The sequence below is a fragment of the Pipra filicauda genome, unplaced genomic scaffold (assembly GCF_003945595.2).
Source record: "Pipra filicauda isolate LSUMZ 115617 unplaced genomic scaffold, ASM394559v2 scaffold80_size11013439_pilon, whole genome shotgun sequence".
Taxonomy (NCBI): Eukaryota; Metazoa; Chordata; class Aves; order Passeriformes; family Pipridae; genus Pipra; species Pipra filicauda.
The window spans coordinates 4,642,367-4,669,385 of NW_024104987.1; the positions used below are offsets into that span (position 1 = coordinate 4,642,367).

The window sequence follows — 27,019 nt, forward strand, 5'->3', positions numbered from 1 at the left end:
AACTGAACCTATTTTTACATAAATTTAAAAAAAAATGCAATTCCAAGCAAGTCTGCTAGATTTTTAAACAGTGGATTTACTAGTTAAAAGACACTCCTTCAAGTTTCTAATGTTGCTGAAATAGCTTCCATTCTAGGAAATAAAATTAATAGAATGAATCCAGCTTTAATCTACATTTTCAGGATTTTATTAAAGCTGCTTCTTTAATATATCTTTAAACGGCCTCAAGTGTGCAATGGCAAGTCACAGAGCTACAAGCAGGCCCAGCACCACCAAAATAGTGAGGGGCCTTGCACACACTGAGGCTCACTAAGGCTAAATTGTAATAAAGCACTTCCACAGCCATTAAACCTGACGTTCCTTCCCCACAGCCCCTTCAGTAATGGCTGGAGGAAGAAACTGTTCTTTGATGACTTCCCTGGTGAATGAATCATTTTAGACTTTTCCTTTAGGATTACTCTCGTTTTGCCCACCCACTTACACCACCAACTATAATAAGGCTATTTATGGTAACTACTACAAGATGAATTAAACGCACATTTTCGATGTGCACGTGCAAACCCAGCGCTCCAGTTAACAGAGCAAACCACCTCTGAGCCTCACGAGGGCTCTGACTGACGTGGGACTGAGCTGGGCAGCTCTGCCACCTGAATGTGCTCCTCTCCAACCTCTTGTTGGGGTTCTTGTGCCACCCAGCACGTGGCATTAAACAGCCACATCGTGCCACACAGCTGGTCCTTGGCATCAAGATCCACGAGCCTGCCAAAATAATCAAAGATGCCTCTTTGGTCCTGCAAAACGCTGTGATTTCCAGGCATGAGTATGACACTGGGAGTCCCAGTGCTGTCCCTGGTGTTCTGGAGATGTCCTGGAGCTTGGTACAATTCCAGCTACATCTAGAGCAGACTTTCCACTGAATTTCATACAAAAATATGTGCCAGTTTGTTCAGGCCTCGAGAAAGCAGTTACTCCATTCAACACTGGATTTATAAGCATGTGTTTTTACAACTATTGAGAAAAACTAGTTTGAGGTTACAAGCAGTACCTCAGAAAATTCTTCTCTTAGTCGATAAGCAATTGTTCAAACCAAAAGGAGCAGTTCTGACAGGTTGGACTGACTCTACACTGTTGCAATCAGATCACTGACCTGGTAAGAGAGAAGCTCATTCTCTCCTCTTCAACCAGGCTGCAGCCTGTGAGTTTTTAATTGGTCCTTGATCTGCCTTTTGCAGATAAGAAATGTAAGTATGGACTGGAAGATCACACATCCAATGTAAAATGGCCAAAGTTTCCGGTTCTTGCATCCCTTAGTCAGAAATTCATTCCTAAGTCTGAGGAAATTATTCAAGTGTTGATGTCATTGCGTTTTGAGAAAAGCTTCAATTTTTATAAAGAGTTTTCCAGTGAAAACAGTACAGTAAGAAAGCCTAATTAGCTCCTATTTAGTGTGGTGTGAACGCATCATAATGACCACCCTCTGTTTTGTGCATGAAACCAGCTGAAAGAAACTCAATATATGAAATACAGAAGCCTGGAACATTCTGCAGTGTGCACAGTAGTTTGCAGCAGGAAAGGAATGCTGCTGAAATCTTTACAGTATTAAGATATGAGTAACAAAGGTAAACATATACTACATGGTGAGTAACAAGCATAAAGCTTTCATCTCTCTTCGTGGGAAATCCTATGGAAGGTGAATAAACCCATAGAGACCATTGTAGGAACTCGTACCCTACCATTTGAGAGAGCTTTCTTTTATCCCAGCAGCTGACAATGTATATGCATTTACATCAGATTTCTTTTTTCCTGCAAATCTGCAGCTAACTGCAACTTTAAAGCCCCTCATTTGTTTAACTACCAGCTTAACAAGGAAAGTTGGCATTTAGAGAAAGAAAATAAATCAAAATTCCGTTAGATTTGGCACCTTCCTTGTTCATTCTTCCCCAATAGTCCTAACTTAGGAGTGGTTATTCTCCCTTCTCTTCAGATCCTTCTCTAAGCTCTCTCATCAGGATTTCAAAGTTAGATGATCAAATGTGCAGAGAGGCACCTAATTTCTCACAGGCACTTCTGAAAGCTCCTGACTGGGTCTACAGTGAACAATTTTCTTTCTCTCCCCCCCTGCCCCCACCTTTTTTTTCCCCCTGGCCTTTGATCTTTAGAAAGCACAAATGCCATTACAGTGAATAAAGTCATAGCCCACAGAGTCAATCCCCTACTATTTACCTCTTCCCTCCCTGCCCCCCTTCCCAGACCCAGCCCAGCCAGGCCGGTTCAGTTGGGCTCAGATGCAGCAGCAGGTCTCATCAGCACTGTGACAAATGAGAATGTGAGTCAGGGGAGACTGTTCAAACAAACAGTTGGATGCTTGGGAACACAGACAGAAGACCTAAGATCTTGCTCTTTTTCTTTTTTTTTTTTTTTTTCTTTTTCTTTCTCCCTCGTCTTCAAAACAGAAGATTAAGTTTGCTGTGAACATGAGCTGATGAAAAGAATTCAAATAGTGCTTTGAATAGTGCCACTGGGAGCGTCACAGGAGAATTACAAATTGCTGTTGGAGACACCAGTCTCCCTTTACAGAAAGTTAACATAAAAGTACACATATCTTCTTTCTATAAGGTACTAACTTGTAAATTAACCTTTAATGGAGTATAAATGATGTCCTGAAAGAACTGCTTATGCAGCTATATTTATGATCTAGAAAATTGCAAATATTTACAAGATTATAGGTGTTAATGGTCTGTCAAAAATGTTTGTATATTGTACATACATTAAACCTCAGTTTAAGACCACCCTGCTATAAAGACCACCCCATTTCTTGTCCCATATAGAATTTCACTTTGATTCCATATATTCCATTCCTTATAACGAGGTTAGGCCCCACCATACACTCACACCATTCTAGACAAGGAACTGCTCCTCTATAGGATCCCCTGTGGAAGAGAATATATTTTCCCCTCTGTTCCCAGATTGCCTGTGCAGCTCTTTCCAGCAGCCAGAGTTATCTCTGCCATTCCCCCTCAGGGAGAGCTGAAGAACCGCTCCTGGCTCCAAAGGCAAAGCAGAGCTGCAGGAGGGACTCAGACCCAGGCTCAGGAGAGCCGACAGCGCAATACAAGAAACAACCCCCCCTCCCAACATTCCTGCCTCAGTTTCCCCCCCGGGATACGAGCCAGGCACACTTTTACAGCAAAGCATCCTCAGCGTCGCCGCGTCCCCCTCTCAGGGCTGGATTTCCTGCTCCCGCCCGGGTCAGAGCAAAGCAAACAGCCCCCCCAGCCTGCCCTGGGTGTCTCGGCAGCGCTGCGTGCCCGGGGGCTGCTGCCTCTGGCCCCGCAGCAGGTGGACCCAGCCCGGCCTTTCATCTCCCGGGTAGAGCAGCCCCTTTCCCTGACCCGGCACTTCCCTATTCCCGCAGCTCTCCGCGCTCTCTCAGCTAAGCTGCTTGTTGTTCTTTTATCTCGCCACCGGGGTGCAGCTAATTAATCACATGTGGCGCTGCACACCCGACGCCTTCCGACAAAGTTCGCTCGCCCCGGCTCAGGAAAATTCAAGTTTCTCATTTTCTACGTTCAGATCTCAAGCCTGAGCTTTCTTTTTTTCCACTAAGCTCGTTACTTAAATTGTAATTTTTCTTTAAAAATATTTTTCATTTATTTTTTATTTTATTGATGTTTTATACCGGTGCTGCAGTGAAATACAATGAAAACACCTCCTTGTTAACATCAAATTCTATATTGTCTCTGATTCAACTTTGTTTTGGAAATAATTATTAATATATCTTTTCTGGGCATAAGTTATAGCGACAATAATTCCAATACAAACTAATCAATGTATTTGCTACTCAAAGTGAGACCAACTTGTTCTCTGATCTATTACAGTTTCTTTTCTGGGCAACTGAATAACTTTTTATGTCAGAAATTTGATTCAAACTTCTGAATTGATATTTCTTTTTCTGCAGACATTTTCCAGCAAAACCAGTTGGAACTTGTCAGTTGTGATAGGGAAATTTCAGAAAGGTCAAAGTTTGAATTTTCAAAAATGAAAAGCTTTTTTTTTGGGGAACGTGCATAACTCAAAATGTTACGTTTTTTCAATACTTGTTTTACAAACATCACCGTATTCACGCATAAATACAGCTGGGGAAAAATAAATATTTTAGGAACAAATACTTGGGCCTCTGCCCAGGTTTTATTGCAACAGATTATTTTCTTTTGTAATTTATCATTTGCTGTACATTACCTTGCTCAATGACTGAAAAAAAAAAAAAAATCTTCTTTAGGATAAAAAAGTCAAAGGAAAACTTGAAAAGGCTCTGTCCTCCCTGACCTCGTGCACATTTTTATTGATATCAAATTGCTCATATTTTTTTGCCTTGCCATTTTCATTTTTATACCTGCTGGGTCAGATCTTCAAATGATGTAAACTGGCATCGACCTAATGGTTTCCATGAAACTATCAGAGCTGAGGATCTGGCATTAATTATTGGGGATTTTCTGTTATCCAGTGAGATAATGGAAAAGCAGTTCCTCTCCAAACTTTGAAACAGAGCAATCTGTAAGTTAACTGTGGAGATATGGCTCCAGTGAACTGATCTGAGGCAAAATGAACTTCTGAGATTTTACACAGATCTTCTAATTATCTAATTATTTTATGCCATAATCTGTGTCAAGAGAAGGACAAAAGTTAAGCTTCTCACAAATTATGAAACATTTAGTTTCCTTAAAAATAGAACATTTGCTCAGTTAAGTGATGCCATTTGAAATTTAGTGTTTTACACAGAATGAGCTGGTTTACATCAGTTTGGCTGCCAATAAGTGGCAAAGCAGGCATCAAAGCTTATATATAATTTTTGGTTTTCAAACATTGTATCTGTTTTTTTTGGGGTGGCATAACCAGACACATTCCTCTCATTTTGAGTGCATAGTTTAAGGGAGCCTTCTCTTAGTCTTCCTCTAAAATTATTCAGTCTAAAGGGCTTTTTATACAAGTCCCTAGAAAAACATGACAATTTTAGTTTTATCAGGTTGTCTCCTGGTTTTGGGGATATCCAGAGTAGAGATCCAAAGCCCAAGATCTCCCACAGGTCAGAGAGAGGTTCTGTTGAAGGAAAACATTGCACGTATCAAACAACTTCTGTGCTTCCAAAGGGTATTTCCCCTGTTAAATAAAAGCATCATAAACTATGTCTTTCTAACTGCTGCAGAACAACCAAAGCCACCATGCCATGATGACTGGGGGGCAGTGAACATTGGAGTCTCTACCATCAGCTTTCCAGCACAAACACAGAACTCCAGGGTCTCTCTGACCAGATACCTGAGACAAGATTCATCCTGGAGGAGTGTTTTCCACCAACATCCTGATTTAACATATGATTTACTATGTATTTGGGGGTAGATTATATGATGTTAATTTTTCCCAGTATTTTTATTTGGACATGTGTCTCTAACTTGGGTGTCTTCCCTCTTGTTAATTATGCAGAGAGTGACTGTGGACTTTGAATCAATTAATTGATTTCAATGGCAGTGAAATGTCTTTAAGTCATTCAAGTTTTTCCTCTGTAAAAGGAGAATAAAAGACTCTTCCTTTCCTCTCCTCTCCTCTATATGTTCATTTTGAGACAGTAAATTCTTCAGGGCAAGAATTCTCTTAATCAGTGTTGGTTTAGTGCCTACTACAATGGGTTATCTGCTCACAGTGGGGTATTACTATGCCACAAAAAAAAAAAAAAGGTAAATATTACTGATGGTAAAAATACAGCTCGTCGACTAAAAGTGCATGAAAAGAATTTTGTCCTGTAGGACATCAAAGTTCTTAAAAATTCATATGTCAAGTATTTCCATCTGAACTAAATTAGTTTTGTAGAACTAAGATTTCATGGCAAATAAAAATAGTATATCATCTTAATAAAAGCATCATGTGCAAAGGGAAAATAAAAGCAAGAAAGATATAATTTTATAGTACTTGCACAGTTCTTCTTACTCTGCACTGAAATTCAAAACTACCAAAGAAGCAGCCATCAACAGCCACATAATCAATCTCCTGCAAAGCTGGTGCAGTTCTTCAACTTATTTGATACAAAGGACAGTGGAAACAATAGGAAAGTTTGCAGGAGCGTAGTAAATAACTCTAATGCTTTGAATTGCAGAGGGGAAGCAGCCTACCAGAAGTATTTATCAAAGTCATATTGGGGGAAAGAAACATCACCAAACAGAACAGTGCAAGCCAGATGCTTGGAGATTAAATGGGGTCAAAAATGCAACTCTAATTTTCATAACATCCTCATAAAAACACACAGGAAACTGCTTTCTGAACCTGTTTTGGAAGAGATTTTTTTGAACGTTAAAGGGGAGTTGCAGATTGAGATTCTACTGAATAAGGTCAGAATTACAGAGGAAGGGAAAAATAACCTGTTCATTAAATAAAACTAAGAACATAAAAATCAATACAGACCAATGGCTAAAAGCAGTTGGCAGTTATGTCTAGACTTGTGAGATCAGATTTACATCTTTCAGTTTGCACTTGTATTGAAGGTTCAGATCAGAGTCAGATCTTTAACCCCTTCAATGAAGGAACCAGAATTATTACATATGAGTTTTGTGAACTTCCCAGACTTGCCCCTAAATATAAATATAAAACAAAATAAAGAAAATAAAGTGAAAAAAAAAGCTTTTCTAATATTTGCTGCTCCTTTCAACCCAGGTGTCTCTCCCCTTTGTGTGTACATATTGAGCTTCTGCCTCATCCTTCAGTTCTTTAATCTAAACCAAGGTGTAAAGAGTAGGAGCAATACACACACTCTACAACATTGCACTTTTTAATATATATAAACTCAAGCCTAAAGACCATTTTCATGAAAAAATTAAGATGGAATTCCCCACCCCCTCCATGTGCAAAGACCAAGATACTAGAAGCCTCAAAAAAAAAAAAAAAAGTAAATCAAGTCCATGTTATTCAGTATCTCTTAAATATAATGAATGATGAAGCCCATTAGAAATTAAACACATTTTTCAGTCCTCATGGTGCCCTTTAGCTGCCATTCTAAAAGCCATCTGGCATTTTCTCTCACCACTAACAGTTCCTGTGCCAGCAGCACCAGGACAATGCCCAGAGCAGTGACAGGCATTTAATTTTCAGGCTCTGATACTGCGAAACGATGCAGCAAAGAGAAATTAAAACTTAACAAATTGATTGACAATTTTCTTTTAAACTCTTCCCTTTCATTTCTACCATACCAATTTACCTCCTGCTGACTTGCAAAAGAAACACAGTGTAATTAATTTGCCTTAGTGGATAGTGAAGGAATACAGAATGCAAACATGAGAGCCACGGCTTTGGTGTATTTTGGCTGTAATTATTATCTGACAACAACTTGCATGCAAGTGTAATTTCTAAAGCAAATAAATTTTCAGAAGAGCAGACAATGAAGTTTGAAACAAGTAAAAGCCAGCCACATCTGAATATATTGGCCATATTATTTTAGTAAACAGAGAATTTAGTATGTTGATAGGACACGCAGTCCAAATAAACTGTGAACAGGAGTGAATAAATGCAATTTATTTCCATCAGCGATTAAAATAATCCCCCATACTTATAAAGGTTGTCTTTCTTCTTCTATGGAAATTCAGGAACGAATTTTCTTCTGTATTTCAGAGAAAAAGTAATTCCTAAAAAACTCTGCAAGTGAAGCACAAGTTGCAACTCTCTCCTAAGCATTCAAATCCCCCGTGTGTGGATCAGGGCTGTGTTTGATGTTGCTGCAGCCTGAGTGTGTCCTCAGGGCTGCCCCGTGCAAATCTGAACCCCTGGACTTGAGGTGTTCCTTCTCTCCCTCATCTCCAGTCGGTCCATACAGTAACAACTCGGTGCTTTTTCTGATTGCAGCTGTTTCAGCCAAACATAAGCCACAGCTTTTGGGGTTCCTGTAGGAAATCCAGACTGAAATACTGACACCTCTGCTGGGCAACACCTGTGCAGTTCCAGCTTCTTGTAAGAACCATCTCACTACAACTGTGTGTGGACACAGTCACTGGTGCTCCAGGTGGCCTCCCGTGCTACCAGAGAGTTTGGATAAATGAATAGGTCAAAATCTTGGCAGATAAAGTTTTTATCCAGAAAGGAAAATCTGGAGGTGTGGTATCCAGTGTTCCTTCGCAGTAAATGCCAGTGGGAAGAATTGTTCCCCAAGAAATTCCCGAGTCACTGTAATGACTATAATGTTAAAACATGACTCAAGTATAACAGCTAAACATTCCCCTACTGGAATTGTGAGATAATGTACATGTATAGAACATGGAGAAGGTTTCTTGTAGCTATGGGACACTTCATCTCTCTCCCTGAATCCTTTGCTACACTCACACTGCATCATAAAGGAAGCAATCTCACTGCTCCACCTCTCACTACAAAAGCTTGCCATAAAATTATGTGTTTGATTCAGAACAACAGGACTGACTTTCTTTCTTTTCTTTTTTCTTTTTTTTTTTTTTTTAACAAAATACTGATTTTAAGATGAACAGGGTGTACCAGGGAAAAGAGTCTGCAGCATTTATGACTTTAGCTTAAAAGCTGGCACAAGTTAATTATTTCTCTTGAAGCTAAAACAGTTTGAAAAAAAGGTTTCCTTTGACAACCATCCCTAAATCTAAAAATTTGGCTGCAGACATCACTAGTTTACAGGCCTTCCCACACACTACACTTTTGTCTGTGAAGAAACTAGAAATGCAACTTTGAACCTCTCACATGTACAGAGGAAACACAGAGATGATAAACTCACTATTTCTGCCAAATTCATTTTGCCCGATGTGCTATTTTGGTGTTAAAATGCAACAGGAACGATGGTCTCTGCAGACTAAATTAGAAACCTGATATTACACTTGCTAAAAAATGTGCTAAACCTGCCCATTCAACTTACCTACTGAAAACTTTGGTGGTGCTTATTGTCACATCCAGGGGAGGTGGGCTCAGATTTCAAGCAGTGGTTGAGCTTAAGAAATAACACCGAGGGAGCAGCAGTGTGGAATGCTGGATACCACACTGGATACCACACTGGGCTTGGGAGCGAGGAGACTTCGTTTCTATTCCTGTTATGTGACTGTGACCAAGTCGCTTCCTGTTTCTCTGACCCCTTCCACCCTCATCCATCATCTGTCTGCACAGCAAGCTCCCCTTCTTGGGGGGAAAACCTAATAAAATAGGGTCTGTGGGTGATCCTGCAGCACAAATAATATCTGTACAATGCTTCTTGCCTCTGTTTATTAAGGCATATTAGCTCCATGATATTCTGTGTTTACGATTCAAGAGATGGCACCATATTACTGTCAAACTCACAGAAAACATTATTATTATAGTAATTCCCAGTGGCAAAACAGTCTTGCAAATATGTGAGCCATTAGTGATGCCAGAGGCTTTTAATTTCCTTTGTACACTGTAAACCTTCTAGTACATATGAAATACAAATACATTTTCAGGCACCAATTAATGTATTTTATCTTACTTATTAGATGTGTGAAAAAGCTGATCTTTGGCAATGTATCTCACTACCATATCTACTATTGCTTATTGTTTACCCATTTTAAAATGTACAATTTAATATATTATTCTTCTATTTCACTGGGGTTTGATTTTTATGGAAAAGGCCATCAGGAATGACTGGTTTTACTGGAATTACTTGGGAGTTTCATTTTCTCAAACGATTTGTGACTTCTATCAAAAATGCAAAGAGGGAACAGAAGTTATGTTCGAAGTGAGAAAAAGTTAATAAAGATTGCTCTAAAGATTGTTTTACCACTTCCTAAAAATCTGAACTGTGAGACAAATGGTGAAAAGAGTATGCTAAAGAAAACTGGAGCCTTTTTAGCATTATCTGAAGAGCAGAATTACAATTTTTATTATACATGTACTCAGCTATCAGCTGCCACACAGTCTCCTTGGAGCCACCTGCCAGCTCGGATCAAGCTTGGAGCACCGTGGATAACAGCTGGCAACTGTAACACACACTCCCTGGTTAAAGTTCATGTCATCAGCAGAGTAAAATGCATAGTGCTAAACCCTAAAATGTGTTCAGCATTCTGCTCCTAACCCTGGAAAGCATTATAGGCACATGATTTTCTTTAACGCCTCAAAAGTCTCAGTAGTTCCACTGAAAACAAGGAGACCACTTAAGTACTTAAATATTAAGTGGAAGCTCAGGTGGGCTCCTGGATCGGGACCAACAGTCCCTGCAGATCCAACCACTGGTTCACATCCTTGTTCCTGAGACAGCAACATCCAGGGAATGCAGAAGCACCAGTGCTGGGAAGGGGAAATAATGTCACTGTGAGGAAACTGGATAAATTCACATCACAGAGGTGAAACTTCAGTCAGTGAGAGTTATGTCAGTCGTGCCTACATCCCTGATATTATAGATATGTAACATTAAGAAGAGCCTGACAGGTCAAATAACGTTAAACAATTTGCAAACCAAACGTTTTTGTGAGCAGAGCTCAGTTGCTTGAAATACTCTGCTTTTAATGGAAGTGAGAAGAACAATTATCTGAAAACAGACACGAGAATAAAAGGATACAAACCTAAACCTAAACTAATGAAAAATCTATGCTGAGAAGTAGAGCGAGTAGTTCATACACTTTAAGTACCCCAAAATACACAAAGGGTTACAGTGTAATAAATAATGATGAAACATCCATCTTGAAGATGGAATACCTACACCAAAATTACTGCTGAACACTGAGAGGAAATGGGCTTTTTAAACAGAAAATGTCTGTGCTTTGCCATGTTAGTGCCAAGGTTTCCTGGGCAGAGCTCTGTGTGTGGGTGTCCCCACTCCAAGTCTCACATCCTCGGAGCATCAATCACTGTGGCTGTGCTGGTGCATTGATCTGTGTATGTGCAGCACCTTCTCTGCAGAGCATTAAAGTTCAGAAATCCTTCAAACAATTGTTCAAGCTCTGCTCCAATAGACTCCCAAGTGAAAACAGACTCACTGGGTATGATTTGTCATAGTTTTATGTGCTTTCTATAGTGCCTTATGATTTTTGTTTGATAAATACATTCCATCTCTCACTAACCTCATCCCTGAAATTGAAAATAAAAGTTAAAAAACATACTATAACCTAAAATTTACCAGCTAATACCCCACTCGAGCAAATGCCATGCCTGGAAAACTCATAACAAATTCTCTTTTTAAAACAGTCTCTTTAGAACATAAGACTATTTTACGTGTTTGGATTTAAGAAGTAGAAAATAAAGCTCAGCGCAGCCATTTAATGGGAACAATCTTAAGGCTTGTCCACACAGGAAGTTAAGCTAAATTAGCTGAAAGGTGTGAATTTAAAGTGCATTAAGGTAAAGTGAACTACAGTCACTTTATTTCTGAATGAGAACATTCACACCAAGCTTTAATGCACTTTAACTAATATACTTTCAAATCATATCTTTAGTTAATTTGTCTTAACTTCCTGTGCAAATAACTCCTCTCTAGCACTTACTGAGAGCCACAATATAGATTGATGTGGTTATATTTATAAATATGCCTATTAACCTTAAGACTCTGAGTCAACAAAATTTGGGATGTTAAATAAAAATAAGAAATATGTCCTTGCATGAACTTCCTAGTGCTGTGAGAGTGCAAACAGTCCTAGTGTTCCTTGTGCAAACATATCATTAATTTAGCCCTAATTTGTATAAAAGTATATTAACTACTCAGAGCCAGATTTTAAAAAAAATACACTTGCATATTGTCACTGACTATAGTAGGAATTTATTTCTGAAATAAATGAAATGTAAATAAATAGAGAAGAAAGTTATGCTTCATTTAAATACAGCACATGCATTGAGATTCAGCAAGACTGGCTAAATGGAAAGGACTTATATCTGAATTCACTTTAAAAAAAAAGGCTCCAGAATTCTTTCCTTTCTGAGGGGTGTCTGAAAGTCGTGGTTATAAAGGATGCCTCGAATTATCTAGACAACATGAAACAAGATTTTGCCTTGGATGAGCTGAGGAATCAATACTAACTGTGCTTTCCCTGCCACTGCTCGAGTGAAAAGAACCTTTTCAGAAGCAGCTCCTGTGGGAAGAGAACAGGGATAAACTGAACCCCCCCCGCTCACTCACAGAGTGACTGAGTGCTCTGACAAACCAAGGGACAATGGTCTGCCACAGCCACCAGTGCTGTGCCCTGCAGAGCAGCACTTCCAGCTCAGCTACCAGGAGTCCAATGGAGAAAAGAAGAAAGAGATGTTCTCTGCAAGAGCAGCAGAATAATCTGTTTTTCCAAATATAATCTGTTTTTCCAACCAAGCTGGAGGAGTGTCACTGTGCATCCTGGTACACAGATAGCCCTGGATGCAGCCCCACATGTTCTCAAAGTTACCAGATGCCTCTGATTCCCTCCCAGATCAACCCTAAGTCCTTTCTCTCTCTTTGAAAGCTGATGAATAGCACAGGTTTAGCTCAAGATGAAAATGCCTGAGTGTTGAGACCTTTTAATTCTCATTACTGATGACAGAGAGAGCGGGATAGTGGACCATGAAAAATAACAGAACTTGTGGTTTTAAAGCATAAAATTTGTAAGAAAAAAAATCTGCTTCTCAGCATACAGCACTTTTTTCAGCTTATCAATTCACAAAAACCTTTACATGATTCAAGCAGATGTGCTGATTGACCAGGCTACAACAGAAGAGAGGTAACAAGACATCTAGTAGTTGATAAATAAATAAATATTTCCACCAGCCTTTATAAATATTTTGAAATGTTAGATATTCCCAGACAAGTTCTTTTAGTTAGCTAGCAGAACTCCATCGGTTAAAAAGCTTCCTTAAGTGCACTGGTAATTCTCTCTTACAGTTTTCCCCAGCAACACCACCTCAAAGTGCTGCATTAACACAGGTGTCAAAGCTACAGCCATTTACAGTTCAACACCATGCAAGAGACTGTCCCTGCGTGGGCACCCTGGTGCTCTGTGCTGAACATTGCAAACCACACACGGTGAGTTGAGCAAACCCAGCTCTGTTTGACAGCTTTTTCTGGGTGCAGACTGTTGCTTAGACAACACACAGCCTTGTGCTTTGAATCTCAGTTAGAGCCACAATCCCTTTTTTAGTCCCTCATGTTTTTCTGTTTTCACCCAACTGGGCAGCCCGTGCACTGTTTCTGAGCACTCAGGCTAATGCAGCCTTTGGGCAGGCTTTCCACAGCTCAATATTCTGTGTTTTGTGCTGCTGGAGCTTTTAAATCATGCTTCATTTTCATGATGAAAGCCAGTCACAAACTTAAACTCTCCTATATAAACCAGAAAGGCCAACCATTAGGTTAAGAGACCCAGGCAAAGGCAACAAGCACGTGTGTGGCAAAACTGAGCTACTTGTCCCATAGCCCCTGTTTGTGCAGCATCTTATTCCTGTCACACTTCACTTGGTACCGTTCATTGCCAACGTGTTCTCTTTGGGGCCCTTAATTCTGGATTATGTCAGAGAATAAATCCAGGAGAAGCAGCAGTTGTTGCTTTTGCCAAGACCACAGCAAATGTAGGATCCCTTCAGGGGTGGGCTCTCGGTGCTCTCCCTGAGCAGTGGGCACTCACCGAGCTGAGATAACCAGGCAGGTCAAGGCTGTAAGCAAGAACATCTGGTCATTGGCTCTTCCTGCAACAACTTAAACTATCCTAAACTTTTTAGGTCCCCTCATTTTTTCCCCTCAATCAGACCGTTAATATTCTGGTTTGAAGTCTGGGTGTTTTGTACTCAGCCCTGTAGAACTGTGCTCATTGCAAGAGCCCCTCAAGGTGCTTTTCCCTGGCACGATAAGTGAGACACAGCTCCCACCTCTGATGCTGCCTGCTGTGTCCTTCCCTGCCCTGCCTTTGTAGCTTATGGAGTGAGAAAGTCTGCATTTCACTTTTTAATTACTCCTCCCTCTGTGAAGTTAATACCAGAACACTGCTATCCTTTGAGGACTGAAAAGTGGGAGCTGCATTCCCAGGAGATCCAGACTCTGCTTGGACTGGGTGTGACTCAGTGAAAGAGAAACAGTTTTCTCTTTTGCTCAGTGATATAAGGTGGGGACATTCTGTAATCTATAGAAAGCTGTGCATCAATCTTGATTACCCCAGATATCACATTCTACAAATACAAAAACCCCATTTAAAAAGCAAAAACATTAAGAGCAAATGCACCTGAGACAGGCAGACGTGTCTAATTCACACCATCAAGCACTTTATGAGCTAAAACTTGAACTTCAGTGATTATGCCTGAGACATTTAAATGGCTTTAAATTATAAGTCTAGCAGAAGTATTTTTCTAATAATAAGCCATTAATTCTGGCAGTTGCAGACTGTCTGAATCTAGGTGTATAAACCGTAGCTGCATCAATCAGTGCTGTGTGTCTGACTATTTCAGGCATTCCTTGTTAGTGTAAAGAAAGAACAGTTTGTCCACCAAGCACAACAGCAGCTGAGATTCCTGTTGATTGATAACTAAATGTGCCGTAGAGAAAATATATTCGGATGGAGCTGGAGGAGCAGGAGCGGCAAAGACGTAATGGGGGCGGAGGGAGGAGAGGTGGAATTGGCCACAACAGGAAATTCCTTCTCACGAGTCTTCCAACGGGCTGGCAAGATGGATTTCATTCCTGCAGGTAACAGTGCCTTTATATTTAATCTTCTACAACATCTGTAACCATGTAAATTCTTCACTACTCCATATGCAAGCTCAATTACTGAAAAATTGTTCTTGCTGCTCAAGCCATTACTCCACTGTCTGTTAGTCCTGGTTCATGTACAGAATCCACTGATGTCAACAAAATTGGTGTGTAGAGAAAGCACATATAAATAGAGAAGTTATTCTGCCAGCTGAAGAATCCTTTATTGATCACAATTAGGAATTTGGACATTTCTGAATTCTAAAGCGCTTTCTCAAGAGGCTTGTAGGATTTATTTCCAGGGAACCAATGATTCTGCTGATAAAAATTGGCAGAAGTTCATAGATGTCACCATATTTAAGTTGAAGAAGCTTATTTTAAAAGCTTTACAGTTCTAGCTAGGAAAGGAGTATTTTCTGCTGGAAATATCAGTATCATTATGCATCATGACAAGAAAACCTCAACTCATTTTGCAGTTTGGTGAAAATTTTGGGGTTTGGGTTCTCAGCCAGTTTTTGGGTTCTCAGGCAGTTTTTGGGTTCTCTCTGAGCTTTGACAGCCTGAAGACAAGCTAAAAGTTTCAGAGCAACAGATTTCCATTTGCAAACTGTGAAATTCTAGGCCGTAAAACACTCACAAGATTTGGCCCAGATCCTGATTTCTTAGATCAAGTAGGTGAGCATCACTACAGCAGCGAGTAACACAACACTGGAATCTCCTACTGCACGAGTCTCTTTTCTAAAATTCTTCTCAGTCAATATGGTGAAGATTTTAGAAGCATTTAAAAAAGATACTTGAAAGCACGAGCCCTTCTTTTTGGAGTAGAAATTCACACAGCCACTTCAGCACAATTAAATAATCTGCTTATATTTAGGAATAAGCTGAAATACCTTGGTCAGCTGATACTTGGAAAGGGAAGGGCTTTAAATACAACATCAGGAATGTGATTTTTAAATGTTTTTTGTGGTAATAGCCAGGTTCAGAGCTCAACTTTTCAAGGGAAAAATCTAGCAAAATATCTATATTGAGTTAGTTTTCAATCTGAAAGAGAAAATGCCAGTAGGCACGCTCCTTTATCAAGGCAGTGTATTTACAGATGATAGTTAAGATTCCATTCTTATTCCTGTTTATGACTTTGTATTTTTCTCATTTTCTTCTTTAACATTCTCCAGATTTATCTTCCCTAATCAGTTGTGAAAAGCACAAAATAAAATCATGTGGCAGAGGTTTATGCTCTTGAGAAATCAGCCTCCTGGAGTGACTTCTAAATGGGGAAAATACAATTTTTCTTTTGTCTTTTTCTTGGCAACTTCCATGTAAACTCAGAAGACACCATTCCCTGTCCCATGAAGCCACATCATTCTTGGAAAAAATAACCACAACATTCATTTACACAAAAGAACTTTTCTGGAACAAAATAGGAATGAAAATCAGATTTATTTTTATTGTTTTATGAGTTTGTTGTGTGACCTAATGAAGGGGCACTACTCCATTCATGGCAAACAGAATTAACTCCAAGTTGGCTTCCCCTCTTCCACAAGAAGTGCTGCAAAGAGATTTCCAAGGAGATGGAGCTGGGGATGGCACAGGAAGGCTCAGGCTGGCACATTATGTAGCTACTAGTAGTAGTAAGTGTGGCAGCAGAGCCATGGATTGGTGGCCCTGCTGATACTGGACCCACCTATGAACTGTTTTCCCCTTTCATGTCCCTTTGGAATTCTTTTAGATAACAATATCTGAAAAAATCAGATTATAACAGTTAAAGATGTGCTCAGGTGCCTGGCCTATGTGAGCCATTTCTGGTGTTTTTATTTCTAGCTACAATGGGGCATTTAACCAAGGGAGAAAAGGTGGCTGTGGAACCTTTAGGTCCCACTCCTACATCCACGGCACTTTGTGAGGGACAAATGGTTGAGCACACTAAGAGAGAATTATATAAGAAGATCCTTTCTCATAGATGGGGATGCATTTAATTTTCATAGTGGTTAGCAAATAATTTATTTTTACCACTTCTTCCTAACCAACCTAACATCTGACCAAATATGCCAAATAAAAGCCCTCCCCACAAACTATCAACTGGGAGATCTAGGAGAAACTAGGGGAAAACTGTATTTCATTTTTAAGCCTCCAATGCAGATTAGTCAGATGCAAACTGGGGTGGTCTGTCTGCCACCAGTGATTGTCTTGAAGAACATGAGAACAAAACCACAAAGTTGCTGACAGGCTATTTTTATATTTCTTCCCATACAAGTTTGGTCCTGGCTTCTCTAAGGATGCAGAGCTGTCCTCGTTTGAACCTGTAGGGATCTCAATATCCCCTTTTATGGGTTGTGTTTCCTTTATGTTCAGTCAGATGGAAACTGGTTTTTTTTTTCTTCCAGCTTTGCAGTCTGGGTTGCAAACTGGGGCTTGCTTGGCTTCTGCCTGTTCTTTACTTCTGTTTCATTTTCTGTTGCATTTGTCTATCCAGGAAGTTACTTCAAATTACACTGGGATATAAAGTTACAGAAGTAATTCCCTGTGTTAATCTGCTCACTATACCCCAAATCTTTAGAAAGTGGAATAAATTGTCTGGTTCTGAGTGTTCAAAGTGACCACACAGAGTTGTGCATGTGCTAGCAAAAAGAATCTGACACCCCCGCTTCCTCTGCAGAGTTTTTCTATTAGCTATTAACTACTTTAGGTGACATTTCAAAAATACCTTGAGACAGGTATATTATGTGTCTGCTGGTGCCTAGTTTTGCATGTTAATAATCCAGTTCTTCCTGTACAAATCTCCAACCTTTAAAGTCCAACCTTTAAATCAAAAAATGAAGTGACTCCCAAGAAAGACAGATTTCTGAAAGCCACTGTTTTAAAATACTCTTTGTTCAGAAGAACAGGGTCTTATTTTATGAAATGCCTTCTGAGCTGCCTCACACACAAGGAAGGATGGTGGAAGCCCTTCTCAGTGGTCACAGTAAGACACTATGAGTGAGAACTTTCGGAAGCTCTGCATTCCTGTTTCAGATTTAACCAAAGAACAGGAAACCATTAATGATGAATTTCACCTGTAGAATCTTGTACAAACTATTCATGTTTCATTAAGGGAAGGAAATAATTTATCTGATTTACTCTACACTTCTAACCCTGAGTCTGTTTTTTTTATTGTCTGCAAGAATTTCCTTGGTCTCAGCAGAAAGAAAGGCACAGCAGAGGATTCCAGTCAATCTTTGGACAAAACCAAGGTGTTTCTCTCCAGCCTTCCACCCTTACCAAACATGGGGCACATTTTGTGTTGGAGCACTGAACTACTGAAAATTAACAACACAAATTTAGTAAAAATCATGGAACCTTAGAAAGGTTTGGGTTGGAAGGCACCTTAAAGCTCCTCTTGTTCCAACCCCCTGCCATGTGCAGGGACACCTTCCACTAGATCAGGTTGCTCAGAGCTCCATCGAGCCTGACCCTAAAAACTTTCACCCATTCCAAATTAGAACTTTACAAATGACCAGCTGTGAACAGTTTTTTCTCAACTCTACAAAGCAGAGAACTATGAGCATAAATCAGAACTTCCAGAAATGAGAAAAATTCTGGATCTTAAGGAAATTACTCTTTAATCTTGTGATACGGAAGCATGAAGAAAATGATAGAGAATGTGCTGAGAACCAGGACTGAATTATGATCTGTAGAGATCCCTAATGTAATAGATTTTGTTGGGTTTTTTTCAGAATAAAACCATTTAGTGATGCATGGACACATGGCTTGCATTTTTGTTCTGTTTGTTACCACACTGGTATTGCATTTCAGTTCAGGGGGAATAAAGGTTAATAACTGCAGTTCAAAAGACTATTGTTGGCAAGCTTAAGGACACAAACCAGTTATTCTGTCCCCTGTACAGCAGCCAGCAGGGCACATTTCTACCATAATCAGAAGTTGGTCAGCTCTAAACCATCTAATTAAAGCAATTATTCTGGGTGTTAATTGTTTATTTTTATTACTACAGTATCAAGAGGCCCCTGCTGAAAGTGGGGCTACGTGCTCTACAAACACTTAGCAAGAGAGAATACTTGCCCTTTCAAGCTTTCACTATAAATAAATAAGACACAGAGGAAACAGAAGGATGAAGAGATGATAGTTATCTCTGGGTTTAGTTACAAAGTGTTAGAGGCATGATTAGCAGCTGACCCTGCTTAGTCCCATTCCCATGTTTGACCAGTTGGGTGTCTTGGGTTTTATATGTAATTTCAATCTCTAAGAACCAAAAAAAAAGAGTAAAATGCAGTAGGAGCTACTATTTCAGCTACATTACTGAGTACTGAATATTTCAGGATTCTGATTCTAGAGACCATGTGCTTTTTAGTAAGACAGAAAAACTTATTATCAGTTTCATAAATGTGGTTTCTATTTAAATAAGCTAATTAATTCTCTGAACAATCCTTTGACAGTTAAATTCAAAGCTCATTGAAATCAGCTAAATACTTCCATTAATTTTAGAGGCTTTTGGATTATGTTCCCTTTCTGTCCCAACAAAACCCTTTTATAATATTAATTTGAAATTCTAAGATAAATCTAAGAACCCTCTTTAAGAAATGTAAGGGCCTAACTAACATGAATTAAACAATCCAGCCACTTGTTGAGAAGTCTATCAGTGTTGAAACCTGGTCCTGTAAGGCAAAGTTTGTGAGCAGGATAAAAGCCCCAATAAAGTTGGCTGGGCACTTTGAAAGGACTGTGGTACCTTACGTATTTTATTGGTAACATGAATAAATCCATCAGTGTCCTGAAAGCAGGAGTCTTTCTACCTCACTGGTAGAAAGCAAGGAAAGCCAATCAACACATTTGTATGCATAAATAGCTGGGTTTGATGAGGTAAGACCCGTGAGTAGGTGTTTGAAAGAGTAAGGACTGAGACATGGTTTACAGAGAGTTTGCTCAGTTTACAACTAAATACACTTTAGTGTGTATTTAGTCAACATATTTCAGTCAACAACTGAAATACGAAGTCTAAAACATCACCTTTCTCAGCAGCAATATTAAGCTCAGTAAAACTTTTCAAAGGAAATAAAATCCCCTGCAACAATGACCACAGTTACTCTCAACATGCAGCTTCTGGCTCCCACTAAAGCAGTGCATTGCTGTCACCTCTCTGCTCTCCACACGTTCCTGCAGGGCACTGAGTTTTTAATTCATTTAAAAATCCACTATTAGTCAACCTAATGAAAAGTGCACCAGAAAGTGGACAGAGGTTCATAACAAAATAGCAGAGACAGGGAGCTAATTAATACCTATAACTAATGTTTAGCTACAAGTTATGAAGTTTGTTTAAAACCACATACATTTATCTCTCACTTGGCCCCCTCTGCCTTCACTTTTCCCATTACCATCCTCCCATAGCATCTCTCCTCTCTCTATCCCAGTTCTTTGCCTCTTGAATGATGAATCTGAGTCTAATCCTAACTGGCACTATAATCAGGCTGTGAGAGCTGACAGTGCTCAGTGGAAATAACAGCCCTTTCACAGCTTAACTAAGGCATACTGTGGGTTTGAATAAAGAGCCCTATGAACACGACAGCAGATATTAACTGGAGAAATGCTTTTGCCATCCTGTTTCATTCCCTTAAATAGAAAATAGCAAGGAGCTACTGTTGGTCGATAGGGACAATAACAAGATGGGATGGGAGCTGTCTGGAGCAATGGCTGTCCCCAAACTGCAGATAAGCAGTGACAAAATGAAAGAAATTTCAACTCCTCACACCAATCTTTCCCTCCATCCTGTTTTTCTCTTACATTTCTCAGAATCTGGTGTGCTCTCCAAAGCTTCATCTTCCCATCATCCTACAGAATTTAAAAATGCCTTAAAACACCGTGTCCGTGGCGTGTCGTGAAGTAAAAATACAGGCTTAGCTGTAAGACATCAAGTGTTGCAATTTTCAGCCTCTTATTGTTATCAAAATGAAATCAAGTTATTTTACAATGTACTGCTGCAAAGAACCATTCCTTAGCTGATATAAACTGCAGTTCAACTGGATTTGGTAGTGCTGAAACATGTCACAGCTGAGGCTCATTCCTTGCCCCTCTAAACACTCAGGCAGCCACTTGCTGTCCCAAATGCTCGAAAGAGATGCAGATAATGATAAAAAATATACTTTATATAAGAAGATATGGCTGTTATGACATTTGTTTTTAATCCCAAGTTGAGCACAATGGTCAAGTTCAGGCAGCATCAGTCCAAGTCATGTAACATTGTGTCAGAAATCTGAAGAACACTGTAAATAAACAACATAGAGCCATTCAGGTGCCCAGTGATGTCTTAGGGTTTCTTTGTACACAGTTCCAGCAGTGGAAAGCAGTCAGGTTATACAGAAGGAATTACACAATAGACGTAATTTCTAAAATAATCAACATTAACTAATTAGATGGGGGGGATTTTATACTGTATTAACCCATTTAGTTCCCCAAAGCCCCTAACAACCATCATCTGGTTGAAATTCCAACTCAAACAAAGTAAAATGCTATGTTGATTATTTTAAAGAATAACTTTCTGGCTATATATTAAATAAAAATTGAATGATTACTTTCAGTTGTGAGCCAAAAAGTATTGTCACACCAGACAGAATCCAATAAAACTGGCCAGTTCTTTTCCATATCCTTTTGCAATGACCATAGATCAAATTTTCCATATATAAAATGCCTAGTGATATATATATATTTAAGAGGAACAAATGGCTAAATGGGAATTCTAACTCAACATTAACTTCTGAACAAATTTGATACACTTCATTATAACAATTTTTGAAATACAGTCATCATTTTAAATAGTCTTACATAAACTTCCCCAAGCACTATAATCATACATTCAGCAAAATATTTCAAACTTTCCCTTTGCTTTTCAAAAGTGCACTGGCTGCACATGTCAACTGCTACAACATATAACTTCGGTCATTAAAATGTTGGACCTGAAATTTCTGTTTCAAGTGACAGTTTGACTGATCTAAAACTTAGTTTGGCTACGAAAAACATTGTGTTTCAGTCTGAGTATCCACTCTCCCTTTCCAAAAGAATTTGTTACTCCCCTGGTGATGCATGATGGCTATTGTACAATCTTGCACTGCCCAAAAAGAGAGGCTATAGAATCCAGCCTATACAAGCAGAGATTTATGAAGTGGCAAATATTTGCTTGAGACAATTGCTGACCTCAAAGGAACATCTTCAGGAGCCCAGGCCTGCTGAGCGTTGCCATATGATTCACACAAGGATTAGCTCGGAACAAAAGCTGCAGCAACTCTGTGTTTAGAAGGAACTTGGATTCAGGTACATCATCTCAGCTTGACTCCATGTGAAATTTAAATCCAAAGATCATTAATTTCAACATTGTCAGGAGGCAAAAGGCAAAGGAGACATTAGCCTTAAAATATTTAGCAAAGAGTGTTTTAGGATCCCTCTGCAGATTTCCATCTTTCCCAGCGCACCCTCTGCCTTAAGGCAGGACACTAACCCTGACCTCAGAGCTGCTCTAGATGCATTTCTGATATGTCTCTGGGGAAGGCAAGTTTAGACATCAACTGCAAGCTCATACTGAATTTCCAGGACCTTCCTCCAAAATGCACTCCAAACTCTCAAGGTTTACTAGTACAGAAAAATCCCAGTCCAAATAATCTATGAGATGATCCTTTGCACAGGCTCAAAGATGACACAAAAGCAGGCTACAAAATCAATGATGGACTTGTTTCAGGTAAAAGGAAAAATAAAACCAGCTTGTCATAGGAAGAAGAGAGAACAGCTCCACAAATCCCATGGCTAGAGAATTAATAAAAGCAGGGCATAAGGAAGTAATACTGATTCTCCATAGGGTGATCCATTAAAACTGTATTGAAAACATTCAGGAGGAGAGAAGAAACATTAATCCAAGGCTTCTTGTATGTGTGACGTTTGTGAATTTGAAAAGGCTTTGAGGTGAGGTTTGTTTACCCAAACTCCTTCCTGAACACTTTCAGGTGTCCCACCTACTCTTGCACTTCAGAATTGTGCTGCTCATTGCCTTTACGTTTTTCAGCACATCACATTGTTAGTTTTACATCTTAATTGCTGGGGAATATGCTTTTTTCAGTAAAATAAATCTTTGGGCTCCAACACTTTCCAGCTGTTTTTTCAGTGTGCCTGAGTGCCTGCACATCAAGCCAACATAATGTGATTATAGCAAATTTTGTCATAAATGACATAGCAAGGGTGACACCAGCAATGAAGATGTGAAAGCCCTGGATTTAGTACACCTTAGAAACCAGAGTGCTCTCGGGGGTCTTTGGAGAGTTTGCCTTCTCATCAACCTGGGACAAGCTAAGCCCACTGCTGCAGTGTTTTCACAGCTGCTGTTCCCTCTGTCAGTCAGAGCACACTGCTCTTACATGTGCTGCAGCAGGAACTGTAGCTGGCTCAGTGATACAACATAACTGAGTGGGATGTTGGGGCAATGAAAGATTTGGGGTGATTTGTCTGCTTTCAGAGCCTCCATCTATACAAGCAACTAGCTGGGCCATTAGTCCCACAGACTAATCAGTATTTGATCCACACACATCTCTCTGGCCACAACACAAACTCTGCAGAGTAGACAGTCCCCAGTCAGGACCCACCTGACACGAGCATAAAGCCTGCAGCTCCAGCCACACACTGTTGGTGGTGACTAGTCCTGGCTTCCCAAATCCTTTAAGGCTCTCTGAAAAAGCCAGACCCGTTCTAGGATTGGAAACGCCTGTGTAAGGACCATTCACAATTCCTAGGTTTTCTGGCTCTTCCAGCAAAAGATGCTGGAAAGCTTTCACAGAAGAGGATGCCCACTGCCTACCTTCATGGAACAGTGATGGACTTTAGGGAGGAATGAGACAAGTGAAAGCAGGTTGCAAGGGGCAGCACCACACCAGACCATCACACGAGTCCTCTTTTCAGGGCTACAATATAAAAAGCCATGAGCCATGCACAAGCTGATATATGATCTGTCTTTTATCTAGAGGTGTCTTGGAGGACTTATACCTGCTGATCTTTTAATGAGTAAATCAGATTGATCAAAGAATTACTCACATTATAAGCCTTGTCTTTTACTTGGTGTTGAAAAACCATATACTATATAAAAATGGTAAGATCCTGATATTTGATCTGTATGAGATTATCCCTCTTGCTAAAAGCATGAAACTTTGCCAACTCCTTGGCTGCCAGCCACATAAATCAGCTTCTCATAACTCTTCCTATAGGTCAATCATCATTCATTTCTTTAATCTTTAAGACTAACTTCCACTTTTTCTCCTGTTTCAGCTTAGTGTATATGTATGTGTCCTATGTGTAAAGCATTAAGAAATTGAAATAGCTGTTGTCATCAATCTGATCTGCTTATTCTACATTAGATCTTTGCTGCCTTTTCTAAGATATGCAGCACTTTATATTATTAGAATTCTTGTTATTTACTTAGTTTCTGGATGAAGTGATCCCTTGGTGTTACTTCCTTGTCTCCAGATTTCTGGGAAGGCTTCATTTACGTGTGCAGTGCACTTCAAATGCTTGGATGAAAGGCATAACTAATGCTGATAACAGGACAGGCTCAGTAAATGTGAAGTAACTAAAAGTGCTCTCAGTGGTTTATTCATACAAAATCTCTAACAGCAGGCCTGGCAAAAGTACTGACATTTTTGTTCATCTGAATGAAAATTGAAAATAAACTCTACCCAAAAATGTAAATGTCAAACAAGGGAAAACTGCAGAACTGCAGAACTAGACACCAAATGGGGACGGGGGAAGAAATTAAGAAGATCAATCTGCAATGACTTAAAATCCTTGGTTAAACCCCCCACACACCATAAATCCAGGATTTTCTTCACATATTGCAAAATGTACATGCCAAATTGTAATTAGGAACTCAAACACTGTTTACTAAATGTACAATATTTTAATCCTGTACCTTAGCTGGTGTCACTGATTCAAGCAGTAATATTGTTTGAAGTAGGGCATAAAAAGATGGAAATATAAGCACAGACAGAAAAGGGAAACAATTTGAGTGACTCATTATTGCCTTCATCTTTATTCAAGCACAAAAGCTAATATTATTCATAAAGGTGCAAACGTGGCAATTGTTCTTAATTTAAATTGGAGCTCAGAGACAAATTGTCAATCCCCACGCAAAAGGGGGTGTTGTGACTGTTGGAACCTCTGATCACCCAGGAAAAGCTCAGCAGTACAAGCACATAGCAAGTGATCTGCAGGTTAGTGTTGTGTGAGGAATAGGAAAAGTAAGGACAGGACATTATTATTGACAGCACACACCAGGAGAGGTGGTGTGTGACACTTGTGCAGCTGCTCTGTGCGTGCAGGCACCAACAGCTCCTTTTTCCTGCAGTGTCACAGCTGAAAGACGAACACTGAAGTTGCCTGTGGTGGTAAATGCACCCACTGCGACACTGTGAGACTCGTCTGTGAGCGTGCACTCACAGGGAGCCTGCACCCAAACGGTCAGTGTGCTGCATCATCTGGCAAAATATGGACTTGGGTGCCCGAATTTTAATTCAAATATGATGAAAAATTGTGACTGGAGGAACTTTGTACATTAAAGTAGGAAGAACTGAGAGACTAATTCATCCCCCACAAAATAAACTGACTTAAAATTGGAATAATTCAGATGTCTCTTTTTAGATTAAATGACTACAAACTTAGGGAGTTTATGTATTAGGCTTTTCTAACTGAGACTGGCAAGAGCTCTGGTAATACGTAACACTTTAGGTTCAGCAGATGAAGTGTTTATTTCAATACACGCAAAAATTAAATTTTATTATTTTATAGTATGCTGGATTTCACTGAATCACAGCTACTACTTTATCAATGCTGTAGCTATTTTGAGGGAAATAAACTGCTCTATTTCTGTTATTTATACATCAGCATAGACAAATTTTTCTACATATAGACATACATGTACAAACACTACATGCACACACCTCTTGTGCACTATGAAGAAAAGCAAGGAGATCTATCTACAGAAAAGTTAATTCAGTTAAATCTGCAATAGAAGATCAATACTTTATCTCAGGTTCTGCACACCTTGCCATCAACTTCAAAAGCAAACATGATTTTCACAAGCAATCTGGTCTATTCCCACAGTACTTTACAGCCCTTTCCAGGTCCTCATGGCATATCATATCCTTTTGGTGGATGAGGAAGGAAAACAGAGAGGTGAGATGTTCAGGGCTAGAAAAGAAGTCAGCAGCAAGCTAAGGACCAGAACCCAGTTGTGCTAATATTTCCAAACCCCTGAAATGCTAAACGCAGACGTGCAACCCTCCCAGTAAACAAGGCAAGCATCACATCAGCACCCCTGTTTCAAACACACATGCCCTACTGGGAAGTGCTGGCCACTTCTGGTTGCCAGCCAGTAAACTTTCCCCCTCCTCAGCGTGAACTCTGATTGTGTGCCAGTTCACTTACCCATGGTTATCATTTTTTCTGTCTGATGAGCGTGGAACAATTGCCCTCCGAGCACTGCTTAGCCAGAGCCGGAAGAACTGTTTGCCTCCAGCCCAGCTGTCGGAGTCTCCATGCAAGATGCTGTGCAAAATGTTGAGTTAAAAGAAAACACGAGTAGGGGGAAAAGAGAGCTCTCTGAGAACCTCCACATGGTTCCTGTTGCTAAGGGAACCACTCCCTTTGTCTGCATAGGTTAGGAATGGCTGCTTCGTTTGGAGTCTGTCTCTTAAGTACCGAAAACAGCACAACAATTTCGGAAAGAAAGAAAAAAAAACCCCTCCAGAATATCTGACAACCAAAGGAAAACTGAACCGCCTTGGAATTCTTACATGAAAAGCAGCTATTAATAGTTGATTTGGGTGACTCCAAGGAGGCTGTAGAACTCATCTGTGCCATCTGATGGGACAATACACCACTGCACACAGTTTAATTTACTTATTGCAATCAGCTTTCGGGGGTCAAGGTAGATGGTTACAGAGAGATAGATCAAGAAATCAGGTCCAGTTTATGGCAGCGAATGGAGAGAGATCAATAGCAAGAAATAAAACTTAGAGTAGGTATCCATGATGGACTAGAAGAGAGATGCCCTTACACAGGCTCCTATAAAAATCCAAGCCTGAATCCACAGCTCTGATTTCTGTAGCTGCTCTGCTCTGCTGCCTCTCAGTTCCCAGGCCCAGCACTGACTGTGTTCCTGAACCCCCAAATATTTGAGAATCTACCTTCTACACAGGCCCATTGGGCTCAGCCCAATTCAGTATATGGAGTTAGGAGTCCCTGTTTCTTGTCTTTGTCCATCCCTGGTTTTAAAGAATACACCAGGATGTGTACTTCTGAATAAGGGTGATTTCCCTGCTAGTCTGAGCTCCTGTAACTTGAGGAACTAATAGAAGTTGTCAGGAAGATTGG

The 27,019-nt window shown here is 39.9% G+C and overlaps 1 protein-coding gene across 4 annotated transcripts in view; it reads right to left on the bottom strand.

Annotated features, from left to right (window-relative positions):
• The window catches only part of ANKFN1 (ankyrin repeat and fibronectin type III domain containing 1), a 132,086-nt gene that overhangs the window by 85,005 nt on the left and 20,062 nt on the right, over positions 1 to 27,019 (bottom strand). The window contains exon 1 of one of the 4 annotated variants that reach the window (XM_027749545.2): positions 26,072 to 26,291. The exons of the other annotated variants lie outside the window; for them this stretch is intronic. The gene's annotated coding sequence lies outside the window, so the exon portion shown is untranslated. Of the gene's footprint in view, positions 1 to 26,071; positions 26,292 to 27,019 lie in introns of those variants that run through there. 4 annotated transcript variants of the gene reach the window in all.